This window comes from Strix aluco, chromosome 4 (assembly GCF_031877795.1).
Source record: "Strix aluco isolate bStrAlu1 chromosome 4, bStrAlu1.hap1, whole genome shotgun sequence".
Classification (NCBI taxonomy): domain Eukaryota; kingdom Metazoa; phylum Chordata; class Aves; order Strigiformes; family Strigidae; genus Strix; species Strix aluco.
In genome coordinates, this window is record NC_133934.1 from 89,124,858 (window position 1) to 89,139,050 (window position 14,193).

A 14,193-nucleotide genomic window follows, 5' to 3' on the forward strand; every position below is an offset into this window, starting at 1 on the left:
TCACCTGGGAGGGACAACAGTATACTTTTACACGACTCCCTCAAGGATACAAGCATTCCCCCACAATAGCTCACCATGCCCTAGCGCAAGAATTAGAAACAATTCCCAGAAAAGCAGAGGTAAAGATTTATCAATACATAGATGATGTTCTCATAGGAGGGAGCCAGGTAGAAGAAGTTGAAGAAACTCAAAAGAATATCATTACCCATCTAGAAAATATAGGGTTGACAATTCCACCTGAGAAAATACAGACCCCTTCGAGTGAGGTAAAATTTTTAGGGATCTGGTGGAAGGGGGGTATGACGTGTATCCCACCGGATACTCTTTCCTCCCTCGATCAGATCAAGATGCCAGAATCAAAGAAAGACTTACAGCATGCATTAGGATTACTGGTGTTTTGGAGGAAACACATACCTGATTTTTCAATTATTGCTAGGCCCTTGTATGACTTATTGAGAAAGAGGGCTCAGTGGGAGTGGACTCAGGTCCACGAGGAGGCTTTACAATTGTTGGTGTTTGAAGCGGCTGCCTACCAAGCCCTGGGTCCAATTCATCCAACAGATCCGGTTCAAATTGAATGGGGTTTCGCCAAGACTGGACTGTCCATCCATTTGTGGCAGAGGGGCCCAGAGGGTCCAGTTAGGCCCATTGGTTTTTATTCTCGCAGCTTTAAAGATGCTGAAAAAAGGTACACAACTTGGGAAAAGGGCCTATTTGTGGTTAGCCTAGCTCTGAGAGAAGCCGAACGTACCATCCGGCAACAACCTTTAGTTCTCAGAGGCCCATTTAAAGTGATCAAAGCAGTTTTGGCAGGAACACCGCCCCCTGACGGGGTGGCCCAGAGAGCCTCCGTGCGAAAATGGTATGCACAAATAGAGCACTACTGTGAAATCTTTTCTGTAACTGAAGGAGCCACAAAAATGCTAAATATACAGGATGAGGTAAACCCAGATAAGGAAACACCCGAGCTTTTACCAGTAATACAAGTAGCTCCTCCGTTCTCTGGACAATTGCAAAATGTCTGGTTTACGGATGCCTCGTCAAAGAGAGAGGGAAAAATTTGGAAATATCGAGCTGTGGCACTTCAGGTAGACACCAAGGAACAGATCATTACCGAAGGAGAAGGTAGCGCACAAGTAGGAGAACTAATTGCTGTGTGGAGTGTTTTCCAACACGAGGCTCAATCTGCTTCTTCTGTCTATATCTATACTGACTCTTATGCTGTATTCAAAGGTTGCACTGAATGGCTTCCTTTCTGGGAACAAAATGGATGGGAGGTCAACAGGATACCTGTATGGCAAAGGGAAAAATGGCAGGATATCCTTACCATTGCCAGGCAAGGGAAATTTGCAGTAGCGTGGGTAGCATCTCATCAACAGGACGACACCCCAGTAAGCCGCTGGAATGCTGAGGTGGATGAACTAGCCCGGCTGGCTCCCCTACAAAGCTCCCAGATAGCAGAAGATTGGGAAAGCCTGTTGGAATGGCTACATGTAAAGCGGAAACATTCAGGAATTAAAGACCTCTATTGCGAGGCACTAGCCCGAGGGTGGCCAGTTACCAGGGAGGAATGTAAAACTTGTATATCTTCCTGTGAGCAATGCCGTGTCCGTCTGGACAGACACCCCCTGGAGAAGGACCCTCTGCACTTAAGAGAGGGAAAAGGCCTATGGGAGGCCTGGCAGATTGATTACATTGGTCCCTTTCGGAAATCAGAAGGGAAACATTATATACTGGTAGGTGTAGAGATAGTATCCGGACTAGTGCAAGCTAGAGCATGTGCCAAGGCAACAGGAGAAAACACAATAAAAGCTCTGAAGGAATGGTTTGGAATCTTCCCCAAGCCACACTCAATCCAATCAGACAACGGCTCACATTTCACAGCCAAGGTGGTCCAAGAGTGGGCAGCCCAGGAGGGAATTTCGTGGGTGTTCCATACTCCATATTACCCACAAGCAAATGGAATTGTGGAAAGAACAAATGGTCTACTAAAACGCTTCCTCAAACCGCATAAGCCAGGATGGGCTGAGCGAGTGTGGGATGCAGTGACCAGCGTCAACAGTCGCTGGGGAGTAAACGGATGCCCAAAGATCACGGCATTCTGTCCAAAACCTCCCACAATTATGCCAGCCCCACATGGCCCTGATCACCCTAGCAACCCATCTCACTTTCCTGGACAACCTGTTTTGGTTGAACTTCCCACAGTGGGCAAAGTGCCACTGGTGTTGGACACACCCCTTAACAAATACACCTGGAAGGCAAAAGATGCCTGTGGGAAAACCCACAAGATTCACACGAGATGGATTGTCCCCTCCTTCTAACCCGAGAGGCGAATTTGGTTTTTGTTTCACTTCTAGGAGGAAGCAAGCGGCACGGACGCAGCCACAGAAGGAGTGAAGCAGATGCAGACTTTAATGTAATTTGATTATGATGTGTATGTTAATTTTTGTTACATTATTTTGGGGAATTACCTATGAAGCTGAAGGGAAACCAATCCCCCCACCTTTACCCAACCCACATGATCCCCTTGAGGATAACGAATTTGTTTTATTAGCGAAGACTGTAAGTCAAACCTTTAATCTGAGCCACTGTTGGGTTTGTGGAGGACCTCTAGGATTATCAAGCTGGCCGTGGGCTTCTATACCACTCTCCCCATCACAAATTGTAAGCAACTATAGCGACTTTGCAAATACCACATGGGATGATAGTGGAACATGGCCAATTCAGTTCCCTAATAAGGGTGAATTTTGTTTAAATCGCACTCAGGAGGGGGGAGTTGACGTGGGGAAAAGTACGTGTCAATGGACACTCACACATAAATTGATTAACAACGATAGAGGTATCTATATATGGTTGTGGCTCAATGAACAAGGACGCAGCAAAGGATTTAAAGGGTTCTGGTCAAACAAAAATGAAACCGAATATGCTAAATTACAAGGAAACCGCCTTTTTAATCGAACTTGCGAATGGAAAAATGACACTGGGTCATGGTATTGTACCATTCGGATAAACAATCACCTAAATGAAGTTTTTAGCCCTCTGGGAGATAAAAACACAACTTATTTTCAAACCCCAAGAACTGCTGAGGGACCATTTGCCAAAGGTACCAAAGCCAAAAAGGGCCATTACTGGGTATGCGGACATACTGCCTACAAACAACTACCAGCAAACTGGTCAGGGATTTGCTATGTAGGGATCATCCGACCCCTGTTTTTCCTCCTTCCAGAGGCAGATGGTCCTCAGTTAGGAATAAGACTATATGATAAGCTAGGGAACAAAAGGATTGACCGCAATAAGCGATCTGTTGAGTTTAAAATAGGCGGAACTCAAAAGTGGGGGAAAAATGAGTGGCCCCCTGAAAGAATTATTAAACACTATGGACCTGCCACTTGGAATCCCAATGAACCGATATCAGGGGCAAGAGAACCAATTTATAATTTGAACCGTATAATTCGACTACAAGCAGTTTTAGAAATCATTACTAATAAAACTGCTAATGCTATAGATCTTTTAACTCAACAATCTCAACAGATGCGCACTGCAATCCTTCAACATCGCATGGTTTTAGACTACCTATTAGCTGAAGAAGGTGGAGTATGTGGAAAACTAAATGTTTCTAATTGTTGTTTGGAAATAGCCGATGTAGGTGAAGTAGTCCTTCAACTAACCACAGACATTAGGAAACTAGCTCATGTCCCCGTTCAAACATGGAATGGCTGGAGCGGCGATTTATGGTCTTGGCTACCCGGAGCACCATGGGTAAAGCAGCTTCTATTTTATCTCATATGCGCATTTGCCGCCTTGATGTTTTTGCCGTGTATTATTCCTTGCTTTATTCAGCTAATTCAACATGTTGTTTCTAATATGCAATTTGTATCTACTGTCTCACCTGATGGTGTAAAGCAAATTCGTATCGTTCGCCAACCGAAACCTGTAGCTGTATCAATCATTTAAACCTTAATCTTAGGATAGATGTTTTTAGGCCTAAACAGCACATGCGCTCTGGATTGAGGGCATCCATTTTGGCAGGTCCCCGGCTCAGGCAAGTCCGACCACCATTCGTTTTTTTGGCGTTGCAGCTTGTGATAACAATCAGAATGTATGCCCTTTTAATACTTGATTTTTTGGCTCTTACTTTGTTGGCTATTGCTGTATTTACTCTTGCGTTTTGTATGTTTTCGTCCGGTAAGTGTCCATGTAAACCGTCTTGTAGTTGTGCTGTCTCATGTAAACAATCATCTCCTTCCCCTCCCCGCCGCCAAGGACCGAGAGCACATCCCTCGGTCCGCCCTAAGACGGGACCAAGGGCACATTCCTCGGTCCGGTCTGAGACGGAGCCGAGAGCTCATTCCTCGGTCCAGTTTGAAATGGAACCAAGATCGCATTCCTCGGTCCGGGTTGGGATAGAACCAAGGACGCATTTCCCGGCCCTGGCTGAGACAGCGCTTTAACTTCGTTTAGTTAAAAACCTGTTAATCAATACTGTTACTGTTATCTTTTTATAAGTTTATTTAGAATGTTGTTAATGTTGTTATGGATAGTGTTGTTTATTTACCTTTAAGTTTGGGAAAGAAGTTTCTAGGCCCTAATGGCGCATGCGCAGTGGGAGAAAGGGGGCAGGGAAAGGAATTTTTTCCTGCTGCGCATGCTGATCCCAACTGCAGCGGACGGTGTGGACGGCCAGAGTCTCAAACATTTTGTGGTATTTTGGTTAAAACCGCGGGCAAAGATGGAAGATGTATCAGATTTGATTTTGATTCACGTTGTAATCTTTGCTTTCTTGATCACTATCCTAATTGTTATGCTTATTCTCCTTTTTTGTCCCTGTAAATGTCAGTCATGTAAACTGCCATTACGTTCTTCTGTCAATTCTTCGGAGCCTTAAAATTAGTTCATAAGATGCTTTGGCTCTATAAAAGTGGTTAGTTGTAAGCATGATATATCTGTTAAAAGATGTTATTGGTTATATGTTTGTCAGTTAAAAATGTTTATATTTGTCATTAATGATATGTTTGTTAGTAAAAATGCTTATACCTGTTAAAAATATTGTTAAAGACATGTTTATGGAAGGAAAATCTGCTGGACATCGTGTTTGCTATTGTATTTTGCACTTTTCTGGTCTTTCTCTCTCTCTCTCTGTACTGTTATCTTTATTGCCACCACGAAGACAGCAATGTTGAGCCACGGGGTGGTGTAAGGAACTGTGTTGGACTTTTGTCTCAACATTGCTGTAGCACCACCACCATTTCCTGGCCCCAGCACCCCGTTGCCATGGAGGAGTACGCCCTGAAGGAGACGAAGGGTCCCAGACAAAACCACAGCATCCGCCCGAAGCTAAATCTGGATGTGGGAGATGCGCCAGCCAGCATGACCAGCGCCTGGGCATCTGCGCATGGGGGACCATGAGACCAGGAGCCCCATGATCGGGGTGAGACATGCAGGCTGGCACGAAATGGGCGGACTCCTTGGAAAAGATCGAGGGGACTGGGACAATAAAAGGACTGTGTACTCCTCCCAGGGTGCTCCCCTCTTCAACACCTGCTACGTGGGGCCAGGACCTCAGCGGAGCTTGGAGCACCACCACCCGCACCGAGTCCGAGCCACCGGAACATCGCTGGATCCCTGGTGGTGGTGGTAATTAGCTGCATACCTACCGTCTTTCTTGCTTAGGGTTTCTGACTTTCCCCTTCTTTTCCTCTCTGTCCTATCGCTAGTACTAATTGTTATAGCAAATAAAGTTTACAAGGTTATACAGCATCTGACCTCGTTTGCGTCTTAATCTCGCTCTTGGGATCGTTTAAGAACCCACCCCGATATTGGATCGGGACAATGTCACAGCCAAAAACTCTCAGTCTGAGCTTACGCTTATTTTACATCCTACTTATCCAGCCTAACACATAGTATTAATTCAAGCTGTTTCCTGTATATGAAGCCACCAGCCTCACAAGACTAACTGTGATATGAAAGGCCAAACCCACCCACTTACACCACCATCCTGCTTTAGCTGGCATGATTCAGAGATGAAATAAGAGTGTGGGCTCAAGTAAGTGTCATTGATCAATTCTCCAGCACTGGGACTCCAACTGCACAACGATAACCTTATTCCTAAGCTAAAATGGCTCAACACAATAGCTGTAACACTCCATGAGGAAAGAATGCAATTCTGCTTGCCCAAATGCCCTGTGCAGAGGAAGCACCCACGCTCAACATGTTTCTCTGCCATGCTACTCTTTGAGAAGACCTTCAGAAATAAAGAAACATAAGAATGAGGAAAAGACATAACAAGGAAGACAATCTAGACGACCTGGCTTGTAAAAAACCCCAAAAAACCCAAGAACACCCAACTACTACCACTTTCTTCAGAGCATTTTACAGTCATCATTCGGAAAGCGCCAATAATGAGCTCAGAGCTCTACAACCTACAGAGATGCCAAGGGAGTTCATTAATTAGATGTGAAATCCAGAAAGCCAAAAGACACCATGAAATTACATGAGTAGACAATGTTAGCTCTTCTATCCCTTCTTAGCTTCTGTGTACAAAGTACAGAGGAAAAAGTCTTTTGAACTAATTTGATTATTAGCTCAAATCTGGAGCACAAGAGGGTGTTTGTGACTGGGACCTGCAAGACAAGAGGTTTAGTTAACAACAAGATGCAGTAAAGCTGAGGAAGACATAGTTACAAATTACTTTTTAAAGGTACCTGATATGTAGACACCATTTCACAGCTGCAGAAACTGAGGCATGGCTTCAGCTGCAGCACAGTGATATTACAGTACACAACTATATCTCTTATTGCTGTGCTCAATATTTAAGGGTAAGTGTAATATGTCCAAGCTAGTTCCAAGTGTTCAGTTGTGTCCTTACAGTGCAGCCATGGCAAACAATGTCCGTATGAAAGCGCTAAGGCATCCTCCTTATGTGATGTGCAAAGCAGGGGCCCAGTTGGCTGCCACAAGCTGAGATCTGGTGGGAAAAGATGCTCAGAAAGCAGCCTCTGCACTACATCGTGGCCACTGCAGAGCTTTGACAGACATGGGGAGGGAACCACGTTCTGGCATGGGCAGACAGCTTTAGAGACAGCACAGTCCCAACAGACCACAGACCCTGGGAAGAGACCTCAGCCCTTGCCCTGTCCTGTGTGCTACTCATGCTGCTGGCACCACCACAGCCACAGCGCAGTACCGCCCGTGGTGCTAAAGTCCTGTAGGAGTGAGTCAAGGAGGCTAAGCCCAACGAACACGGCAATGACCTCTTACATTTCTTCCTTCCCCTCATAAATCCCAGCCTGTGCAGTGCACTCCCGTACGGAAATACCAGTGTAAGTCCTGACAGGAGCACAGCCATGTCACTGAGGGAGCGTGCCTGCACTCATCAGCCTTGTGGCTCACCCACACTATGCCACTGCAGCCCGACCACTTCCAGTTTTGGAGCAGACCCACCCACAGCTACCTCACAAGTTTTCCTATCATAAGGTGTGGACGTGCTCTTTGAAATACTCAGGAAAGCCTTCCTCTGCAGACTACCTCTGAGGCAAAGTAAAAGCCCAGACCTGCAGAGCTCCAGACCACCACTTCTACTTCTGTAGTTAGGCCATTGGGGTGATGAGAAAAAGCTTTCTGCCAAAAGCTACCAGAGGTCTGTCTTATGCTAGTGAAGTTTTTTGCTAGCTTATGACCTAGTGCTGCTTCTAAAGAAGTCAACAGCAGTACTCTGCCTCAGTTTGGCAGCAGCAAGACTATCCTTTTCAGCTGGAACTTTGCAACTACCCATGCAGACAGGCTCATCCGAGAAAGATAGCTGCTTAAACCTCAAGGCTTTGATCTATTGTCTAAACTCTCGAGTAATAAGGGACACTTCGCTCCCACTTGTAAGCTCAGACCACTACCAGGCTCAGACAGATGCACTCTCCGAGTTCTCAAGGGAACATTTCAAAGTTTTAATGGCAGTGGCAGCTGCTCTTTATAAGCTAAAGGCAACGACACTTCATTTTTTAAATGGAGGCAGATTCTGATTTATAAATATGAAAATTGAATGTATGCAAAAGCACAACCCTGCTTCTCTTTGTGCATACACAATTCAGACAACTGAACTGATCAGTCACCAAACTGAGTTGAAAGTCATTATGCCGAAGAAAAGACCTTGCTTGCCTAACCTCAATCCAGAATGAATCTAAACCTCTACTTTCCAACCCTCTGAATATGAATAGGGACAGCATGAATACGCTGACAGGTCTTTTATTATAGCTAGAGGGTGTAGCAATAATTAAAAACCAAATCTTGTATGTATGCGGCTATGACACTTGCCTGAAGAAATACTCTGACTTTGTCTTTTTGCAAGATTAGGTTGTCAAAATTTTTTTAAGTCAGTAAGAGCACAACACCTGGGATTTCCAAGTAAAGGAAGCTTAAAGAAACTGCAAAAGGGATGAAAGACTAGTGAAGTTCTTCTACCTCTCCTTTACTAGTCTGTGCATGTAACTGTGTGCAAAACACAACAGCACAATGTTGCAGCCGAGATGTTGCAGCACAGAGATACGGAATTTCCAAGTCACAGTTTCTTCAGCAACAACTCACTTTTTACACAGCCAACATCCATGCTTACTGGAGAAATCAGCCAGTGATTAACTTAGCACTGGCATTTTGGCCAGGCTGCTGTTGGAGCTTGAACACACCTGTAGGTTTAGTACTTCAATTAGTAGCTGAAACATAACCCTCCACCTACTTCGTTTTAACTAATTTCTCAGTTGATCTTTCGAGCTCTGCAAAGAGCACATTTCTCACTGAGCACCACAGGTAGCACAAGCGTGTGAAGTCAAAAGGGATATGAATTATTAAAAAGTCTGAACAATTGAGGTTGAAGGGGGAAAAAAACAGAGGGAAGAAAAGCTCTTTTTTAACTAAGGAGTGACAACATGGTTATTTTAAAACATTCAAAAAGGTCTTTTCAAGGTTGAAACAAATGGTGAAATAGAAAGCCTACACAAGTGAGAGGCCTGGCAGTCTTCAGATATGGTGTTAAACCCCCAGGGCACATGGAGATCATAAAGGATCTTAGCATTGGGATGGGGCTCATTCCTGTGTCTAGAGAAAGAGGCTTTTCCCACGAACTTCACAACTTTGCTGCTGTCTGGCCACAAATCTGGAAGAAGAATGCTAAAATAAGGCTAATTTATGTCCTACTATTTCAATTCCAAGTGTGAACATTAAGCATGAGCCATACAGACTCGTGTCTCAGACAGTGCTTCAGACAAAGTCAGCTGTTTCCAAGGTCCCTGTTAGGCAAACCTCGTTTTAAATGAACTTAGTCCCATTGTGCCTGGGAGCTATTTTTGCATGTGTCACCCTAGAAGACTTCACAGCTTTGTCTATAAACTGCTTTCACCATATTTCTACCTGATAATAACTTTTTTGGCATAACAGCTTGCTCATCGATTTAGAAATGGTAGCATCCTAATGCTTGTCCTGGTGCTGTAGGTCTAGGCTGTATCTCAGGACTGCTCCTGGGATGTTATTAGCATGGATACCTGTGTTCATCAGGTCATTCTGCTCTAGCCTAGTAAGTCACAAAGTAAGGATTTGACACACTACTACATCACCTACATCTCACTTTCAAACCACAACCTCCTATCTGCCCCTGAATGCATTACTTCTTAAGACAATCCCTGTTTGTCCCATGTTAACATCCACCTTCCCCTTTTGTCAGGCTCCTGAGGGTTTCCAGGCAGCTGCTTAATGCTTTCCTTCTCCAGGGATTTATATTTTCCCATATGCTACTGAGCTGCAAGTTGAACTGTTGTGCTGTACCTCACATGCCTGGCAGAAGAAAGAAATGTGATGGAAACCTGAATTACTGGCTCTCAGTCTTTAGGATATGTAATAGTTTTTCCTAATTTTCAGAATACTTACTTTTACTTACTTTTTTTTTTTTTTTTTTTTTACATTTATCCTGCTCGTTCTCCTTAGAAGTTGGAGCAGCATAAAAATACTGTCGCCCGAGTCCAGAGAGAAGGGAAGACAACCTATACTAGGTCAAGCAAATTGCAGCAGTGGGCAGCCCGGCTGGGGTCCTCATCATGGAAGAGCTTTACCTGGGATTGCAGAGTGCCCCTGCTAGGCTCCTATCAAGGCACAGAGGACAAAAAAGTACCTCTAATAAGCTCCATTTTCCTGAATTGTTGAGGAGGAGGAGATAGAAAATCATTCCTGTAGCACTTCTGGAAAACTTGAAGAGGTTATTGCTATGGAAACTGCTCCAGCAAAGCAGGTGCGGAAAAGGGGAGCAGTGGAGAGATGCATGGTGCACAGAATAGGAATTCCTAACACCTGAAATTAAACCTGCGCACCTCCAGCAATGCAATCTATTTTGGATAACATCAACAATTTGCCCTCGGTTTTATTTCAACAAAACCACAGGTAAGAGACGATGAAATGAAAACCTGAGGCTGCATGGGAGAGTGCTAGCTGCAGAACCATAGTAAAATAAAACAATATACACCAGTATATATGGCAGTAGAGAAAATCCAGTATAGAATGGGACTGGGTGTTTTTTCCTCCAACTGAACTCATGTTAACTTTACAGTGAAGCTTGTCTAAAATAAGAAGGGAAGCAACAGAGTTTCTTTTCAGCAGCCTTTGAGGGTAAAATAAAGCCAGGCTGGAGGAAGCCTTTAGCAGAAGAATGGAACAGAGGAGCTCTGATTGTACCACAGCAATGGCTGTGCCACAGAAAGAAAAAACCCGACTGAAAATGGGGACTGAAAAAGGAATAGTTGAGTGAAGAAAGAAAAATCAGTTAAAAAATAAGGTGACAAACAAAAAGCTCTCTGAAAGAGACTTTACCCTATGAATAAACTGTGAGCCCACATCTACGGCTCTGGGTCAGTTTTAATACTAGGTATGAAATCTCTTCCTTTGAGCATACATGCATGTGTGTATACTTAGGTATTTTTCTCCATACAAAGTGTGGCCCCAAGCGTAGAGCACTTTGACAAATGTTCAATCTGCAATAGCAGGGTTTTGGTATGTGTTTAAGTGTTCTGCTAAATTGAGGCTCCTGCCTGTACAAACACATCCACAGCAACCTGGGGGTTTTACATGAAAAGATGGAGTCTTTTCTGGTGCAACTATGTCATTTTGGTGAGCTAAAGATTTTTAGAGGAACACTTTCCTAATGGAGGATAGATTACCAAGAACGGGAGGAGTGAGGAACTATGACACTGAAAAGTCTTTTGAGGTCTTCATATCTTCAGGAAAATAAAAGCCAGGCCCCTAGGATAGAATTTAACAATGTCCCTTTAAACTTGGCTTGTTTCCCTTTTGGTTGCATGAACATCTGTAATCCCCAAATTCCTGTCCCTATTCCCACCAGCTGGTGCAACTGAAATCAGTCCAGCAGAGGAAGTCTGATCCCTGCCAGCACAATGAGAAATATAACACCGTTGGGCATGACACAGCTCCACCACAATATAAAACAGTGCAGTGCACTTGTAAATTTAAACAAATACGAACCATTTCAGAGACACAACTGTAAGGCACTGCTGGGATAAACTGCTTGCCTTCCCTGGCCAGAGAAATCCTGCAAAGATAACAGTAAAGGTCTCCCTAGGAAGACCTAGGTGATGAGAACTACTCTGGGCTGCTAAGGGTTAACCTCAGCACTGGCAGCATATTTTCATTCAAGTGTCTAAGCTTCTGCTGGAGGGGAATTTTAGAAATAAACTTGCAGGCTTCACAGATCAATTTTCTACTTGGTTTTATCACTCTTTTCTCTCAAACAGACCCATTGCATCTCAGTTTCTTTTTCAAACACATTTTAAAGTTTTAGTGCCATTTTTGAAACAATACGGGCCCCTCCATTCCCCCTTTTCCCACTGCTTGAAACCACATATGGAGCTTTGGTGGCATTTGTATTTCCATCAAGAGTATTTAGAAATAAACAGCTATGAAAAACATTACCCTAGGGCTCCAGCACTGCAGAGCATGCAGTACAGACCTTCACTGTCTGAATACTCAGCAAGCATTTAAATGATAATATTACATTAGAGTGGCGGCTGTAGCCATGTAAATAATTGTGCATTGTCCCTGCTCATTGATTTATTTTCATACGTGCACACATAAGCGTCTGAAAAACCACTTAAAAAAAATTCAAAACCCAGACAGCGATAATCTAATAAACTCTAAAGTGAATCAATAGACTACTTAACAGCAGAGAGATAAACTGCATTTAATAATAGTTAGAAGGGATGGAGAGAACGCTGTGCAAGATTCAGCCAGCAATACCAGAAGCACAGAGACCGAGAGCAAAAGAGACAGGAGGCTGAGGTGGACAGAGAGGGAGACCAGGTAGCACAGGGAGCACAGCACTTTTAAAAAAAAAACCCTCCAGTTTTCAAAATGCTGGTTACAGAGTAATGGGAGTCAGGAGATTTCTTGACAGACATAAAATGTAACAGAATCCAGTGAATATTTAGGACAGGATGACCTTCAAAGGAGCACTCAACAGTTATTAAATTTAGTTTCTGCTAATGCAGGGGCTCTCATACAGATGTGTAGCAGTCACATAAAAACTGGGTCTCATACAGCTGTGACCTGAAGGTTCCCTCATGAGAAGGCAGGAAACATTTTTATTCCAAAGTTGCTTCTAGGGACTGGTGGCATTTAAAAATACTGAAACTGAGGCACAAAAATTAAGTGATGTGCCAAACTTTACAAAGAATCAGTAGCAGAGCTGGAAATGGGATTAGTTCACTTGACTAGAAGTCCTGTGCACCGTTCATTAGCCATGCTTTCTGGTTGCACTGTGCCCCACAATCTTTAAGACAAAGAATTGACTGGAGATGATGACAGTTCTTACATGCAGTGCAGGCAGCACACTAAAAGAGAAAGTAGTGTACAGTGGGGTCACCTCTTGAATACGTATCAGGACATTGTAACACATCTCTTCACAGCGTGTCTTTGACTTTCAAATTATGAAGCTTCAGCAACAATTTACAACTACCCTCCTCTTAGCTCTTTCGGCAGAAAGACCAAAATTGGAACAGACATGGGATCAAACTGTTTCACTCCCTCTTCCCAGGTCAAAGGTACCTGAAGCAAATATGGAGAAGCAAATATGGATGCCAAAAATTACCTCCTTGGTTTATTTCTTACAGATGGACATCTATGAACATCTAGCATAAAGATAACACTACAGTATTTAAGGAATTCTGATATATTACATTTATTTTTTATCATTAACCAAACCCTTGCAATACACTGTCATTCTGATTCTGCGTTACAAGTAGTTCTTCCTGATGGATTTTGCTGACAGTGAGAGCCTGAGAGAAACTTTAAAATGTTTAGAGAACAACTGAGTGGATCCATCTCTGAAACTACTGCCTTCTCAGACAGCAGAAGAAACAGATGAGATGCCACCTGAACCACTCTGCTTCTCTCATGTAACAAAATCCTCCAGAAATCATGCCTGGCACTCGTACTCCCATTTTCCACTCAGCTGCACAGACAGTCTATAAAAATTATTACTAGAGAAACACAGTTCATAGATCTTATCAAGAACCTGCGGTCTGAGTCTCAGACTTTCTGGTTGTGCCCAGTGCCAGACTCATTCTCACTCTCAGTCTCACATGTATTAAGTTTCCCCAAACCCAACAACTCCAACCACACCACTTTGACAGGACAGATTTTCAGGGCTAATATCCACATTCAAGGCCCATTATCTATGGTTGTAGTATCAGGGTGCTCTCGCCCTGCAGTGAAGGCATGTAAAACACACAGAAGCTTTAACCAACTTTCTGTAAACTCTTAAACAGATATTTTAAGAATAAACTTTCTGAATGCAACACTCCTCACTGTAGCTCATCCCTTTCTTCTAAACCTTAGCAGAAGGAAAGAGAAGAGGGAGAGATCTTACCTGTATTAAGGAAAATGAGACTCTCCACTGCCTCAGCAGTCTACTGTGGGAGTTCCTATAATCTTAGGCTAGTGAAAGTTCAGTGAAATAAAAGTATCTTTTTGTGTCTTATAACCTTCTGCGGATTTCCTGGGACTGAAATGAAAGTATTGCATGGTACCAACCACACTGAAATGCTAGATCAATTATCTTCAGTAAAGGAGTTTTCTTAAGTCCTAGTCAACCTTAACATAGCAAAGTAAAAGTGTTAAATAATCTCCAGTACCCGGTGAAGATCCTATCTG

General features: G+C 43.5%; 1 protein-coding gene across 3 annotated transcripts in view; it reads right to left on the bottom strand.

The window, feature by feature from the left end:
- The window catches only part of LOC141923269 (transmembrane protein 263-like), a 247,878-nt gene that overhangs the window by 87,707 nt on the left and 145,978 nt on the right, over nt 1–14,193 (bottom strand). The gene's annotated exons all lie outside the window — the stretch shown is intronic.